Source organism: Chiroxiphia lanceolata, chromosome 17 (assembly GCF_009829145.1).
Source record: "Chiroxiphia lanceolata isolate bChiLan1 chromosome 17, bChiLan1.pri, whole genome shotgun sequence".
NCBI lineage: Eukaryota > Metazoa > Chordata > Aves > Passeriformes > Pipridae > Chiroxiphia > Chiroxiphia lanceolata.
The window spans coordinates 5,026,091-5,042,751 of record NC_045653.1 but is presented as its reverse complement, the minus strand read 5'-3'; the positions used below and the strand labels follow the sequence as shown (position 1 = coordinate 5,042,751).

The following is a 16,661-nucleotide window of genomic DNA, read 5'->3' as shown; positions in this document are numbered from 1 at the left end:
CTCAGAGAAGGTGCAAATGTACAACACCAGAGTGCCTTTAGCGTGGTCTGACACTTACAGAAACTTAGGTGCAGCAAGAGTGCCCAGCTGGGCTTGTGGGGTTTGGACTCAAACTGACATTGCTGAAGCCATAATGCATTTCTCAGTGATAATGGGACTGGCCAAAAATTCACTTCACTGAATCCATGTATAGGTGTGGGTAGGTGTAGCTCACAGCTCACTACAGGCACTGTCCCAAGACAGGATGGTATTTTAGCAGTACTCAGTTGTATCAGTTGGCATAATTAAATATGCTTATATTGCTACTGCTAATTTTAGCAGGTTACAGGGATAATGAGAGAGCTAAGATATGAGAGATTGATTAGACACTGGCAGCCCAGTTGAAACTCTCCATGGAAGAGATATCTGGACTTTGGGCAGGGCATTTTTTCCATGCAGAGTGGGTATGCTATTGTCCAGATTTGTCTCATTTCAGCCTAAGTAGTTCCAGATTTCAATGAAACACAGTGTTTGTGAACTTTTTCCACTTCATATATCCCTAAGGACTGGGCATAGTGAGCTGAACAGGGATTTGGACACTCCTGTTACTAATGCTGTGAGTCTGATGGTCATGACCTAGGCCAAAAGAAATTGGTGAAATTGGTTTCTGGAATGAACATGCCATGTATGGTCCCTGATTCTATTCAGCTTCAAACCACGAGAGGAAGTGCATAGTTCATTTCCCAGGATGTCCTTCCTGTTTGAAGTGAACAGGAACAGTCCTTGAAGAGGCACTGAAATACAGTCTGGTGGTGTTTGCTGAGCAGCCTCAAATTCCAGTGTAATTGAAACTCAGTCTTTCCTGGGAAGAGCCCAAGAACTCCAATGAACAGGAAGGAGATGGACATATTCAGAAGATTTGCCTGAGGGTTAAATTTTAAATAACTGACATATATTTTTTTTTCCAAAATTAATTCCATGTTGGACTATCATAAGATTTATGGACAGTTCAGGAAATTTCTCCTATAAACCTCTACAAGTCAATGGCTGGAATGGTACAACTGTGGCTATCAGTGACTGAAACTCTCTAAAGAATCTTGCAGTTAAGGCTTTGGGGCTACTGAAGTTCTCCTGAAGGGCCCAGTTCCACTTTACCAGCTCAGCAGTCTTTGGGACTGCTCAGCTAATTATCCATCCTGTGCAATTGTGTGGAATATTCTGAGAGCTCTCACAGACCCTCAGGATCCAGGTGTGCCATGCTGGGGAACATTTACAGTTTGGTGGTTGTCACTCTGGCATTCTAAATTCATATCAGCAACATTTCAGTCGGTGCTATTCAAATATTTCCTAGTATTTTCTATACTTTTTTATTATTATTTATGTGCTTAGTAGTATTTTGGAAACTTGTTGGTCCTTGTTTTTCACCCAGCACCTTAATTGTGGTTTATAAAGAGACTAGCAAGATAGTTTTCCTGTCCTTAAACCACTTTCTGGGTTTTGTGTGTTAAAACTGCAAACATTTTCAGTCTCTGCTTAAAGACCTGTTTAATATTTAACTCAAATAAACAGAATGGGGATTTTTTTCATACAAAACTACCCATTACAGACAAATATATCTTTGGATTATCTTGCTTCAAATAATTTAAAGAAAAGAGCAAGAAAGAACAGACCTTTTGTAGTGCTTCAGCGAGTGCTGCAAAGAGCAGAATGGGAGGTGCTAAGTATTTAAGGACATCTTTTTGCTGTGTGCTGTAAGAGTTAGTAACATTGGTACTTTGGAGCAGTAACTCCAGAAGGTGCTGTGCAGAAAAGCAAAACCAAAATATTAGGCCTGACGTCGTTCGTTTAATTTTCTGATTTGCCCTCAGCCTCTTTCTCTTAACTCTTCCCAGCTCCTGTGATAAGTTTCTGCTTGTTGCTGGTTTTTTCCATAGTAAAACTTTTGTCCCAGTGCCAGCACATTATGTTCCTGGTTAGAGCCGTGACGTCAAATGGTATCTGGCTCTGGGCCAAGGAATGCTACTGGGAAGGAGTGAATGAATGAATGGATTTTTCAATTCACATTGTAGTTGCCTCTTTCAGAGCCAGGAATCTGCATGTAATATTCAGTCAGCTGGCTAAGGTACATTATCAGTATTTCTTAATGGAACGACAAGGAGCTTCAGAGAGGATTCACAATATGTACAACAACTCAGGAAAAATGTTATGGTAAACTTCGAGTTCAGAACTGGTTCTTCATGAAGGAAGAAAGATGTGATTCAATGCATAGTGGCTGCTAAATTTTAAATATAGTAAGTGGAAGAACCCTGAGCCTGGAATAATTACTATCTAGTGTTCAGGAACTGAAACAGACCACAAATTCCAAATTATAAATGTTCCAACGGGCTCCTAGAGTATGCATTTCTTTTAAAAATAATATCCTTTACTGTGGATGACAATCTACTTCTGTTACCTGTACATTTGCAAAACTGAGGGATCAAAATTACAATTCAAATCAGAATTCACCAGCATCTATTGTATGACGTTTTAGTTATTGCAGTCGGTTTCCATGTCCTTTCTAATGCCAAACTTGACATGGAAGGAATAACCTTCCTATGCTGATGCTGTACCTGCTTACCCTCAGTTCCATTACCCAGAATTCTCCAACAACTGCTTGTACAGAAAGAGTAAATGGGATGTTTAGAGCACCACAAAAATCAGCTGCTGCATAGGTTTGGCAGGAGAACAGAGCTTGCTCTTAAATATATAAGGAATGAGGGAATCCACATATGGAAGATACACGGATGAATGATGTGGCATAACATCCCAGCTGGGCCCTTCTGATGTGTGACACCAGGAACTGTTGAATTAAGGGCTGTCTAGAGGTGCTCAGGGTTCTTTTACAAGATACAGAGAAGAACAGTACAAAGCTAACAAATCTGTGCACTCAAATGTTTTAAACATTTTACTGTTTCACAGTTAAATTTTACTCTAATCCAGATTAAAATCCACTTCTAAATTAATTTTGCTAATTGCCACTGCTCTTGCATGAATATAAAGGCACATTTTTAAATCTTCCCCTTGTGGGAAGCGATTCCAGCAGTTATAACTATTTTGGCATCCAAAAGATGTACAGTACCCTGCTGCAGAAAGATACCTGGATTCTTGGACGTGTTTGCATTTTCTTTCAAAGGATTAATGCATCTTAGTGAAAGCGTGACTTCCTGAGTATTGTGCAAAGTGACAAATATGTTTTTCATGGCAGATAAATCCAAAGATACATAAAAATCATTGTTCCGCATAAGTGACTAAATTCACTAATTAAGGCCCAGTGCATATTTACATACATCTTGCCTGTCACTCGGGCCATGCTTTTGGAGTCAGGGGGATTATTAGTATTAGAGTTAAGGACATACATAAGCTTTTGCAGCAGGGAGCTGAAAAGGTCTGAGTTTAAATACAAGCCTCTAAAAATCACGGCTGTGCCCTACAGCATCCATCTGATTAGTCATGTTTGGACAGTGGAGGAAGAAGATATTCTGTCATCCTTTTTTTTCTAATTTGGATGATAAAAACATAATAATGAAGATAACAATAGCGACACCCAGTCCCTCAAGGACTTGGTGATATCATTTTCTTCTGCATCTTATTTTGGACATTCTTAAGTGGGACTGATATGAATGTTTTTACTTTCTTGCCCCAGCTTGATTATCAGATGTGAGTCTTGCACATCCCTTTGCCATCACAGTTCACCTCCAGCTCTCGTGGATGTAACTGTGTGTCCTCTGAGTGGTGCACCACAAACAGCTGAGGCCAAGAGCTCTTTCAGAGGGGAAGGATCTCATCAGATGCATATGATACAGACTCTGAGACAATTCTCTTCAATACAGTTGGAAGAGAAGTACTTTCTTGACCTTTCAAATAAGCAAAGTTTAGTGCAGAATTGGATTCAGAGCAAAGACTGGAGGAGCAAACAGCCCAGGCCAATGCATACCTCCTGCATGAAATAGGTACAACAGGAGCAGCCGCAGTGGCTTCCACCCTTTTCTGAAGAAACCAGCAGCAAACAAAGCAAAATGGCTCAGTAGATCCTCTCAGAGGACACTGGCAGTGAAAGCATGGCAGGCTGTGTGATCTGTGGCAGATGGGGCCGGGATATCTCACGCCCATAACAGCACTTGGGGTTCAGCCGGTGAGCAGCCAGTCTCTCGGGTCACATTGAGTGGAACCAGAACAACTTGTTGGGCTGGGGAAGTTGGGATCCACAGGAGGGCTTGCAGTCACTTCTGTCTGTTAGCAGAGCTGTAATTTTCGAAGTTTTGACGTTGTAGCTCTGAGGATTTTTTTTTCAGCTGAGTGTGAGTGGACAGGGATGCGATGAACTTGTATCATGATTGGGAAACAGCTGTCAGAGCTGGGTGCAGAGCTGGGGAGAGCACTCCACTGACTGTAGCTCACGTTCATACTTGGCTTCAGAGCAATGAGATGGCTCTTGCTTATGCCTCCAATAAGAGGCCTTTCCTGGGAAAGAAATACTGCTCAGCCATGGAGCCAAAGCTTTTGAGTGTAACTGTGCCAGCGCTGGGACCTCGTGCTGCAGCAGTGCAGTGAAATGGAGTATAACACAACTGTCCTTCCAGAGAAAAACAGCTCTCACCAGCCAAGTGCTGTTTTACTGCTTTGTTCCTACCTTACGGGTTTCTCCAAGCACTTCTCATGCACCTCTTCACACCTCTCACCTCCACAGAGGCCCTGGTGTAGACCCAGCCTAAGGCTTTAATGCTCCAGGGCTCCCCTCCTTAGAAATTGCAACAGCTCCTATTTTTCCCACAGAAGTAAAGGTCACAGTAGTGGGTGTGAGAATTTTGTGATGGGTGGACCTCAAAAGTTCATGTTTTATTTGGGTTAGTTCCCCCAAATTTCCGTGCTGCCAGCTCAACCAATTCAGACTGGTTTGATCAGCAGAATTAAACATAATATAATAGGACTGGCTTATATGGTGGCACTTCTGAATCCAGACAGTGTGACAGCAAATGAGTACAAAGAGATGAATAATGACAATTAACTGGTCTTCCTTGAACCTTCCCAGAAATACTCTGTTTTATTCTCAGCAAAGGTTCAGAACTGCTCATGTTTTAATTGAACCACTTCACTCATCTCTAAATGAAAACAGTTGCAAACAGTGTCCAATGTACATAGCCTTGGGCACTGCACAACAATCAAATGAAAAGACTTTTCTTTGTCTTATTTATTTACTTGAAGCTAAAGAAAAATGCCAAAATTCTACCCTTGAATAAATCACCACTTTTTACATGCTTTACCCCAGGCAAAAGTTCCAGTTTTTTCCTAACTTATGAGTTGTTTTTGTTTGTATTTGTGTTTGTATATTTTTTCTATCTTATTTGTTTACTTTTTCCGCTTCTTAAAATTGTCTCTCCTCTTTAGAAGTGGGGGAGAAGGAAAGAAATTGAGGTGAAACCACAACATGTTTTCATTTTCGTGTAACAAACAGATCTTTTTTCACAAGCTTCTTCAGGCCCTAAATACCAAATACGGCTCGAGACAATAAATTATAATCCCCTTCAGAGAATGCAGAGCTGGGAAAAGAAGAAATACAAGTGTTTGCAGCATGTTTCAAGAGAGATAGCTAATTGAGATTTCATTAACTCTACACTGTCTTATCATTTATGTTTGTAAAAGATAATCATGGCATTACTTATTGTTTTGCTGCTCACTTTCAGTTCGACAAAGTCTTTACAAGTGTGAGTACACACCATTATTTCTGTTTTTCCAATGCATGTCCTATAAAATTTGCAAAGTCCCCGTGGAAGTTAAGGCTGGCATGTTCAAAAGATGAAGTGTCTTATGTTAGTCTCGTTGATGGCTTCTTGGTGAGTTCTCTGTGGTGTGACTTGTAAGCAAGTTGAGTCTTAAGCAGAGCAAGGATAAGGTAATCAGCACTAGAGAAAACTCCTGGAGAGAGAGATGTAAAACTTCAGTTAGCACCCATTTCCAAGAGGGGTGAATTACCTACAACAACATCATCCAGGATTCCCTTTCATGTGTCAGCACAGCATGAAGAGGAGCAATTCATTTATACTACAGGGGAAGCTTCTACAGAAATGAAATGATGTAAGAGGGCCTAAGTGTAAAGAGACAGCTTTGGATTTATTCTGATTGATAAACTATTCTATACGTGCCTTTTGTCAGAAACTTATCTTTAGTCACCTTTAGTGATTAGCCATCATTTCATCACAGCAGTACAGTCAAGTGAGCTGGATCCCAGTGTCCCCCTGTCCTGCGAGGACCCAGGTAGAGCCCAAGCAGACACATCAGAAGCAATTTAGTTTCTCCACCCTGGGTTCTGTCACCGTGTCCTGGTTTCACCTCCTCTCACCCAAACTAGAATTCTTTCCTTCCTTGAGCATTCGGTGTAACATTCATTTCTTATCACCACATGAGCCTCACATAGTTATGTGCTCAAACAAACTGTACAAAAATTAACTGGGCAGGTCCTATAAACAGCCAAAGCACTTAATTATCTGTGTCCTGCTTTAACAGCCTCTACTGAAAAATGTAAATGTCATTGATAATGAGATGATAAATGAGATATGGAGCAATTCCTGTCTTTGAGCCTGTAGGTCTTATAACTCCTCCTGCTGCTTCAGGAGTCAAAGGTAAACTCTGCATAGTGAGGTTTGTCCTTAGAAAACTGAACATTGAAAAAGAAATGCTTTGTTTATTAGATGAATTGGCTTTATCAAGGACTGCACTGATTATTTTAATTATGAATGGAAAAAACCCAGTCTGCTGACTTTGCAGCTCTGTGTATATAGATTAAGTGTAAGGAATGTCAAGGAAGTCAGCTCAGTTAATAGATGAGCCCCTGTAAGCTTTGTGCTGTGAGCAGGTGTGTGTTTGTCACTTTTGGGATGTAATAAAACATTTATTGGTTTACAAAATTATGTTGAGAAAACATCCCTCTTGGATAAAGACTGAGCCCATTTGAAGAGACCCTGCGGATGGACACAGACAATGCAAAAAGTGACCTTATTGCAAAAATGTGTCCAACAAAATGTGTCTCTGGAAGAGCTGGGTTGGGTTGAAGGGACAAGTACCCGAAATCTGGAAAAGCCAAGCTTGACTGAAGGAATAGGTACCTAAACCCTACAATCTACACCAACAGAAATCTCTTACTTTCACGACATCATGACTCTACCTGTAGTGAAAAAACCTACGTATTTGCTTAATGTTTGTGGTTTCCCAATCTTCTTATTACTTAATTGCTGTAAAATCAGCAGAAGTGGCTTGGTTAGGAGTTTGGGATTTTTTTTTTTTTAATGAAAGAATCCCAGAATCACAGAGTATTTGTGCCTGGAAGGGACATCTGGAGGTCATCTAGTCCAGCTCCCCAGCTCAGAGCAGGACCAGAGCAGTTTGCTCAGGATTGTGTCCAGTTGACTGTTTTTATGGCTGGAGACTCCCCAGGTACCTCCCAGGGCAAGCTGCTCCCATGCCAGAGCACCCTCACCCTTGGTCAGTCATTATGGAGTCTTTATTTGTATAAGAATCCATTGTAAAAATGCAACAGATTTCGACCCCTTACAGTTACTGGAAAAGGTGCTGGAAATGGAAATGTACCCACTCCTGGATGCAGAAAGGGCCTCTAAATTCTCAGAGTCTTTATCTTAGTGCAGCAGGTCCCTCCCATCTCAGTACCATGCTTTGAATAACAGAGAATGTAAATGGGACACACAAATTTACATGGTAATCTGGCCCTTTGATCAAAGCTGAGGTTTATGTTACCAGATACTTCTTATTCCTTAGTGATTATACACAGGAGGGTTCCAATAATAACAATATCATCATGAATTTAAAAATCTTCAAAGACAGGAGTTTCAGAATTCAGATTAATATTTAGAATTTTATCTTCAGTGCTTGTTGTATTTGTGACACCAGCTTGTGATGTGAAAAATGTCCAGGTTATTCCTGACTGCCACTGAGTTCATGAGTGATTTTGGATAAACTATTTCTGCCTTGTGTTTCTCTTAACAGTCTTTGGCATATCCTTTCACCATTTATGTTCCTTATTTCTAGAGTCTGGATTGGATAAACAGGAAGATCAAAGAGAAAAATTTTGTAGACCTCATGTCTTTGCCACCCAATGAGATACTTCATCATTACCCACTGCCTTCTCTGTTTCTTAGGAGTTGTTCCATTATTTTATTTTATTTTTTGTACTACAGACTTATCTCCAGTGATACAAATTTCACATCAGTGTAGTAATATGTCCACAGACAGGAATTGTAATGGAAGAAGGGTTTTTTTTCCATGTAGGTTTTTCATACTGGTGTTGTCGAATACCATTTTCAAGCTCTTCTTACATCTCACTTTTGGAAGTTTCTGATCACTCTGGACTCAAAATTCCTTTGATGCGAAGGCCTGAGGAGATATAGAGGACATAAAAGAAGGGATTGCCATTCCAGCTCCTACCTTTTAATAGCAATTATATCATGGAAACACAAAATGTTTCCCCCTGAAGTGGTTAGAAACGTGAACTGATTTTATATATACAGGAGGCCTTTATAGATTAAACCACATGCCTGAAATGTGTCACAACCTCCCAACACCTTCTGATGGCAGGTGCTGCTTCAAGATGAAAAGCTTAACTCTGTGTTAAGCCAGAAAGGTATCCAAGCAGAGCATTCCTGTGCTCTTGATGGGATAACTGGAATACGTACTTCAAGAAGTTGAGGGGTGGGGTGTCAGGGTTGTTACCAGACCAGTCATTCCACTCAGGTGTTTATTAATGGAACGTGGAGTTGCTGAGGAAATGCACAAACTCATTTGTCCTTATCAGCAAAAGTGTCCAAAATAAATGCTGTCAACTGTCATCTCCGGGAGTGCTGCACATGCTGTACCCTGGGAGCGCAGTCACAGCGCAGTGAGGTTGTTTACTTTGCTTTTCTATCTTAGGAGTCCTCCAGGTGTGTTCCATGTGGGAAGATAACAAAGGGCGGGGGCTTGGAGGGAGGGAATGTTTAAGAAGTAGGATGATAATGAGCAAAGTGCTGTGTTGGGGAGATTTAACTGAGCCCTGAGTGTAGGTGATTTTAGAAACCACGGCAAAGGCTTTCAGTGCAGCGGTGTTCAGTGTCTGCAAGCAGAAGTAATGCTACAATAAAAATAAAAAGATGAAAAAATAGTGCTAGAAAGCTGCATTTATGCAAAATTAAAGTCTAGTTCTAGACTAAATTCAAGAAAACTGCCTTAGCTCTCTACCAACTGCATGGAATACATCAGGCATCCCAGCACGGTGGGGAGCAGGTCGTGAGGCAACCGAGCACACCCCAAGTGATGAAGCTTCCACTTCCACTCTATACTGTGGATATTTGCATTTATGAGATCATTTTGGCTGGCATGGATGAAACAGCAATGAAAATGCTATTGTACAATCCTGGGATGGAGGTTTCTGCCAGTTCATAAATGCATGCAATGGAAACAATGTTTCTGAATGAAATCAAAATGCTAAATGAACTGTTCAGTCATCTCAGTGTTTCCATTTGGAATGCTGAATAAAGAGTCCTATTTCTAGTCCAAGACGGTTTTTATTAGCTCTCAGTGCGTTTAACACAAGCACAGACCAGTTCTGGAATCAGCCAGGGTACAACTTGAATAATAGGGAAGTTATTTTCTGCATAAACACTAGATTTATTAAGGCCTGTTTTTCTCTCATGAAAGACTAGTTGCAACTAGCTTGAGGAAGCCATCAGAACAGTTTATACGTTCTCAGAATCTTTGAGAAAAGAAGGTGGGTTGGCATCACTGCACAAACACTGCTGCATTTAGACCTGTTACATCTTCCATGAAATGCCATGAGATGCTGGTGCAATGGTTTCCTGCTCCATAACTTCCTTCTTCAGAATTTATCTAAAATTGGGGTCATACATATGCAAAGTCCAGCTGGATGATTGGAACTAAAGATGGACAAGTGGCCACCTTTCAAAAATGAAGATTGCTTTTAATTTATTTTCTCTCTCATCACTCCATTGGCTCACATTACCATCTGTTCCAGTTATGCTGTTTATCTTCCAGCTATTACCTCGCTGCTACTCCAGGGTTCTCCATACCAACCACTCCTGAGAAATGGTCCCTCTCACTGACAGGGTTCTGTTACACCACATGACTCACCAGCACAGAGAGATGGAGACATGAATGATGTATCCAACTCCCAGTAATCTTCATGCTCTTCAATAAAAGCTCATTTTTCAGTTGATCTCTCTCTGAGGGCCTGTTTAATGTCTCACACAGTGCAGGAACACTGCAACATAAAGTCTTACTGCAGTGCCAGCATACACTGTGACCTTGTGCTTAGGATAGAGCTTCGAGAGGGTAAATTTTGCTTTCTCCTGGAGGTTCAGCAGCTTCCTGCAGTTGGCTTTCTTCATTGAGTTTATGTTTCTTAAAGGTACATTAAGTTCTACACAGTTTTCTGCTGTTCTGTGAGAAAAACTCATTTAAAAAAAAAAATTCATATATCAATAAGTTTTTCCTGACTTTTTATTAGCTGAACCAAAACTGTGAAATATTTGCATATATTTTTCCCAGCACTTGTGAATTAACTTGGTTTGGTCATTAAATGTCTTTCAGCTGGTTGGTTTATGCTTATTTAATGAGAGTTCCTGAGAAGACTTTCTATGGAGGTTTATTATTAGTCTGGGTGCATTTCAAAATTGAATTCGAAGTTTATTCTCTCAGGACTGAGAGAGTTTTTGTTTAACTTTATACGGGTAATCCCACTGACTGCCTCTTTTTATGGTGTATCAGATCTACTTAACTCTGGCCAGCTGCTGGATTTTGGAACAAGAATTCATTTTTATTGAGTTTCAAATACCTAATCAGTTTAGAAACCTTTGAATGTGTAGGCACATCTATGTGCCTCTGTATGTGGTCACCAGAGGGGCTTACATAAAGGCAAAGTGCAGGAGAAATTACTGTGCTGTAAATCTACCATTAGCTAAATTTGAGTCTTTTTGAACTGTTAAGCTGAACTGGTGCCAGAGCGAATTGTGTTGCTGGAACTAAGTAAGTGCATATTGCAAAGTAAATGAAAAGTGTAAGGAATGTTGCCTGTTTGTAACTGCATTAATTTAATACAACTGTAGGCAGTGCTCAATGTCATGATTGAATGCAAAGAAAAACAAAATCGTGCCTGATGAAAACATCTGGGTTCAAGTTTTGATGCCAGTAAATTCTTCCCCCACTGGTAAAAAAGATTGTAAAACCACATACTTTTTGGGTTATGTGAGTCATAGGAATGTTCTACAGAATGCTCCAGCTCTTCTTCTGAATCCATAGCTCAGGGTCATTGGCTGGCAATGGCCGTGTTCTGGGACTGCATCAGAGAGGGGTCAAGGGGTTGTAGCCTCAGTTGTGCTGAGTTTGCAACTGGCAGGTGGGGGAGAATTAACCTCCATTTCAATTCCCTGGAACTCAGAATCCAGAACAGTCCTGGATGTAACTCGGAGTAGCTGGAGATCTTTGCATAAGGATTGTATATTAATCAGTGTTTCTTTCCAGGAAGCTGGTTTATGCTTCATTTTACCTCTGCCGCCTTCTCTCTCTTCCGAGCCCTGGCAGTTGTGCCAGCAGGAGAGAGGGGAGCACAAAGATAGAAATAAGCAGCTGGGACTGGGTGAAGAATTCTTAAGGAGTGTTACTGCCAAAGGTCCAGCCACGGGCTGAGCTGGGGCAATTGGCAGAGAACATGGATGTACCTGATATTTTCTGACCCTAAACACGGTGAGGATGTAGTTTCATGAGACAAACCTTTGGTAGCAGCTTTGGGTATTGGTCAGTCCCAGTGTCCCTGCACGGTGCAGTCACTTTATCACTTGTACCATCACACATGCTGATTTTTCAATCAGATCAGAGAAAATGATCCAGCTGAAATAAAATACCACAAACCTCCTTTTTTGTAGCTGGATCTGTTGGTGGCTCCTGTTCACTGCACCGTCAAAAGGATGTACTTGCATTCCCAGACGTGGTGTGGGGGGGAATGAGTGGCCAAGGGCTGTTTGTGCACAGAGTGCAGCTTCAAATTTACTGTGCTCAGCACTGGAGAGTGAATGAAGATATGGCTAAAATGTGTACAAGTGTGAGGTTCCACTGAAGACTCATATCTGGGATCAGCTTACATTGTTACTGAAATGATGAATCCATTCCTTTTCTGTAGGCTCTGGTTTATACTGACATATATACCAAAGATAACTAAGAGAGACAAAACCATTGTAGCTCTGTCTGGGGTATTAGTACCCAAGTTTGGTAGAGGTTCAATCCCTGATTACTTCAGAGGGACAGTGGTACATAAGCTCATATGATGAGGAAGGGAGTTTCATTTGATAATAGAAGGGATATTCAGAGTATCCCACCGAGGGGATACAGAGTTACTGTCCTAAGTGTGCAGTGGTGGGACCAGGACTGGGAGGACTGGAATACTACAGGTGGGTTCAGCTTGCATGTGTGACTCAGATGTGGAAAGCCCAGAATTCAGAAGACACCTGCAGCAATGTGTGGTGAAATGAAACCTATGGCAGGGGGGAAAGCTGAACTCCATCTTAGCCGAGGTGCTCTTTATGGCATCGTAAATGACAAAGTTAATGAGCTGTACATGGCAGGACTAGTGAAGGTTCTTTCACTGAATTATGAGCAAAGAAGGAAGGATGGGATGGGGATGTACTTCTGAAATTTTATTCTGAAAATGAGAAAATGCAGGGTAGTCATCCTTGCCCAATATATTGCTTGCAGTTTTTTCCAGCAAAAACACCCAGTTTTTGAGCCCAGGGACAGTGGTTGTTAATCAAAATAAACTCCCACTGTAACCACTTATATTTAGCTGGCTTAGCCTTAGTCTCTGCTTAGGCCACAGTGCACAGTCTTCAGTAGTCCCTCAGTCCAGTTTGCTCTGTCACTGGATCCAGCTTTTACAAGCAGGTGGAGTTGTGTCAGGATAACTGCAGCAATTTGGGCCAGCACAGCACGATTTTAGGTCACATCTGTGTGAGGTGCTTGGACTTTACTCAGCATAATCAGGGCTGAGATCCTAATTCAAACAACCCTGAGGGTATGTCTACACTAACTCAGAGGCACGAATGTGACATGCACGGGCTTGGGTAAGCTACTTTTAAACAATAGCAATGATGGAACAGCAGCATAAACTTTGCAAAAGATTGTCTAAGCATAGTGGGAACTTGGTGCATGTGTGCAAGTGATGAGTTATATTGAATTTCAGGCCTCTGCTGTCCCATTGCTGTCACTATGATTGTAACGGTGCCTCTGCCTGCAGCACAGAAGTTCTATAAAGCTTTTTAGTTGCCCTGTTATAGAAAATAGGCCATTGACTGGAAAAAAACCCAAATAATGTAAAGGCAACATGTCTTTGCTCTCTTGCTGATAGTGTGATCTGAGGCTCAAAACCACAAGAAGCATTCACACAGTTTCCTGCTCACTAGAGAGTACATGTGTGACATCCTTTCAAGTCAGAAACTAGGTAGAGGCTCTCATAATGACCTCAGTGGAGGAGTTACATATCAGGTGGGATTTTTTTTTTTAGTGCTGCTCTGGTTTGAAATTAGATCAAAGGAAGGAAGCACTTTGCTCTTTCTAGTGAAATGTTTATCTGTCATAAGAAGCAAATGGCTTTAAAACTGTTTCTCTCGCCTGTCTCAGATGCAAAGAGTACGCCCTGGATTTAGTTCAATCAATTTCTTAATTAAAGGCAGTTTTATGGACATCTTGCAATCTTGTCTATTCCAATTTCAGTTGTTTCAGTTCATAAATAAGAATTTTCCGGGGAGAGTTTTAGGAAGGAAAAGAGTTTCAAAAAGTAAATGTCTGCTGGAGAACAACTGGTTCAATAGTCCTGATAATGGACTGGACAGCTTTTGTATGTATCTTATCAGTTCTAATCCAACAGGCAGTTATTGCCTAAATTATAATCCTAATTGAACATCTCTTTTGGAGCCTATAGGAATGAGACAGTTTGTCTCCTTTCTCTTTCTGGAGGCCAAAGATGTCTGTATTATAAAATCAGCTTTCCTATTATTCCTACTCTAGATTGAAAAAAATCTGAGAATTCAGAACGAGCTAAGAAAAGAACTAAAGTGTCCTAGAGGAGGAGTTCAAAGCAATGTATTTATTTCACATATCCCAAACCAGACCAGATCTGATTTTAGGGCCCCTTACTGTAAATATGAATCAATATTGGGATCTGAAGTCAGACATTCAGTGAACAATGAGAAACATATATAACAATGCAATTGAACAAATATAACATTGAAAAAAATTACCAGGCATTTTATTAGATTTTTTTACTTACAAAGTTCTAGCAATATTTCTCTAAAGTAGATATATTCAATTAACTCAAATAAATCCAATAACTTATTTTATGTAGTAGGACAGGTTATGCAGTATGTCCTTTTGACCTGCTGATATGCTTAGAAACATCCAGAAGAGGTTCCTCTAACTGCATCCAATTGTGATGTGATGTATTACATCTTGCCCTGTGCCAGGAGTGAGTAGAAGGTTCTGACACACCTTTCTCAAGCGCTGCAGCAAGATGGGAAAATAGAGGCAGTTACAGCTGACAAGGAAGTCAGACTGTGGGTTTGTGTTTGTGTGTGTTAATCTGTATCAACTGCACAATGAATCAAGCTTTAGTCACTGGTTAGTTGGCAGCTACGTTGGATTGATGGTTTATTTCTGCATCCTGCAATGTGTGGCCTTCCAGATTTGAGGGACACTCCACTTTTGCAGTCTGAGAGGGCAGCAATACCCCATCTACAGTGTATGGCACAGTCACAGTTATCACAGGAAACAAGGCTTCCAAGAATTAGTCTGTTTTCAAGGTTACTCTCCATCCTATTAGAGGTAAAAGTCAGAGACATCAGAAATGGCTTGGTGAATGTGGGCCTTGCTTTTAGAAAGTGATGAGCTCCAGGGAATGCTGTGTGCAGTCACCCTGTGAGCAAAGGGCAGCTCCTGCTCAGAGCCAGGATACCTGGGGTATGACTAGGAAGGGAGTTTCATTTGATAATAGAAATGTGAAGGGATATTCAGAGTATCCCACCGAGGAGATACACAGTTACTGTCCTAAGTGTGCAGTGGTGGGACCAGGACCTGGAGGACTGGAATGCTACAGGTGGGTTCAGCTTGCACGTGTGACTCTGGTGTGGAAAGCCCAGAAATACTAGGATACCAGGTCTAGGAAAATACAGGTGCTTCAGAGGTTGTAAATTAATAACATATAAATTAATTTGATAATGTTCAGAGAGGATTATCCTTGGGTTTGGAAACTCAATAACAAAAGCTCATTTGCAAGTGGCACTAGAAGCTCCCAGTGCCATTTAACTTAAATATATTTGACATATAAGACACATTTTTAAGGCCAACAGTCTAGAAACACTGTGGGGATGGAACCTAAAATGTGAAAGCAAGGTGAAACAAAGTAAAAGTGGTTCCACAAGGAAAAGCAAGAACTTAAATGGATTGCTATTCCTGTCAAATTAAACTTTTAACTGCCTTTTGACCTCTCTATGTGGTTTTTTTTTTGGTAGATTGTTGGTAGGTTGGCTAACTGACCTTTTGTAAACTGTTTATTTCATTATCCAAGAGGGACTGATGTATGAGATATGCAGATGATCTTAGCTGACTATTCAAGGCTGCTTACATGTGTTTACAAATATTTCTGTTTACTGAATTTGTGGCAGCTAATACTGACTTCCAGCTGTTTATCTGGCTGCATTTTCATATACTTGTGTTAAGGACTCATTATGAAAACCTGAAGAGAATAGAAGAAAGCAGTGAAATCATGTAAAACTAATAGAAAAACCTTTCCAATTTATACTGTTTTGATATAAAATTGTAAATCTTGAGGCCACATCTGTTCAGAAACCAAACGTTTTTGTGGGATATAATCTGAAATCATCAGTGTCAGCACAGGAACCTTGTACTAGAGAGGGGCAGTGTTGGCCTGTGCTACCAGGAGTGAGCTTCCACAAAGATAACCACAAAGACGTAGGTTCACCATGATCTGGCTGCGTGTGTGCACAACATGTGCTGATGTTACTCTCTGGAGGCCACCTCTTAGGTAAATAAAGGACATTTGCTGGCTTCTGTGTGCTGTGTGCTGACAGGAGTCCATAGTACCAAAGGATTCATTAGACCTGTTTTGCCTGGAACTTACAGCAGATTCAGATTTTAAAAAAAAAACAACAAAACAACTCAAATTGACTATAACTTTATGAAGCCATCTGACAAATGTCTTACCTTGGAAGACTGGAATGAAAGTAGAAAGTGTGGAGCGTGGTTTCAGTCTGTATCTTGCTGATAGAGAGCATTAATAAAGATAGAAGATTTAAATCTCACTGCCTGAGTGTAGTGAAACATCCCTGAAGCCTGTGAGTGTCTCAGTCCCAGGCTTAGATTCTGATTCCCCTTGACCTCAGCCTCAGGCCAATTGCAAAGGTCCTCGACGTTACTTTAATCACAATGATCAGAGTAAGAGCTCAGTGAAATTCATTTCAAAGCCGTGACACCTGTGATAAGGATTTGAAAATGAAACATTTGTTTTTATTTGGTTTGGGAAACGAGATTTAGTAATCAGTTGACTGCAACAAAATGAAGTGCACTCCCTTGGCCACTCC

The 16,661-nt window shown here is 40.8% G+C and overlaps 1 long non-coding RNA gene across 3 annotated transcripts in view; it reads left to right on the top strand.

The window, feature by feature from the left end:
* The window catches only part of LOC116795359, a 124,211-nt gene that overhangs the window by 10,347 nt on the left and 97,203 nt on the right, over positions 1-16,661 (top strand). For 2 of the 3 annotated variants that reach the window (XR_004360029.1, XR_004360028.1), the window contains exon 4: positions 10,054-10,137. The exons of the other annotated variant lie outside the window; for it this stretch is intronic. This is a non-coding gene — a long non-coding RNA (uncharacterized LOC116795359). Of the gene's footprint in view, positions 1-10,053; positions 10,138-16,661 lie in introns of those variants that run through there. 3 annotated transcript variants of the gene reach the window in all.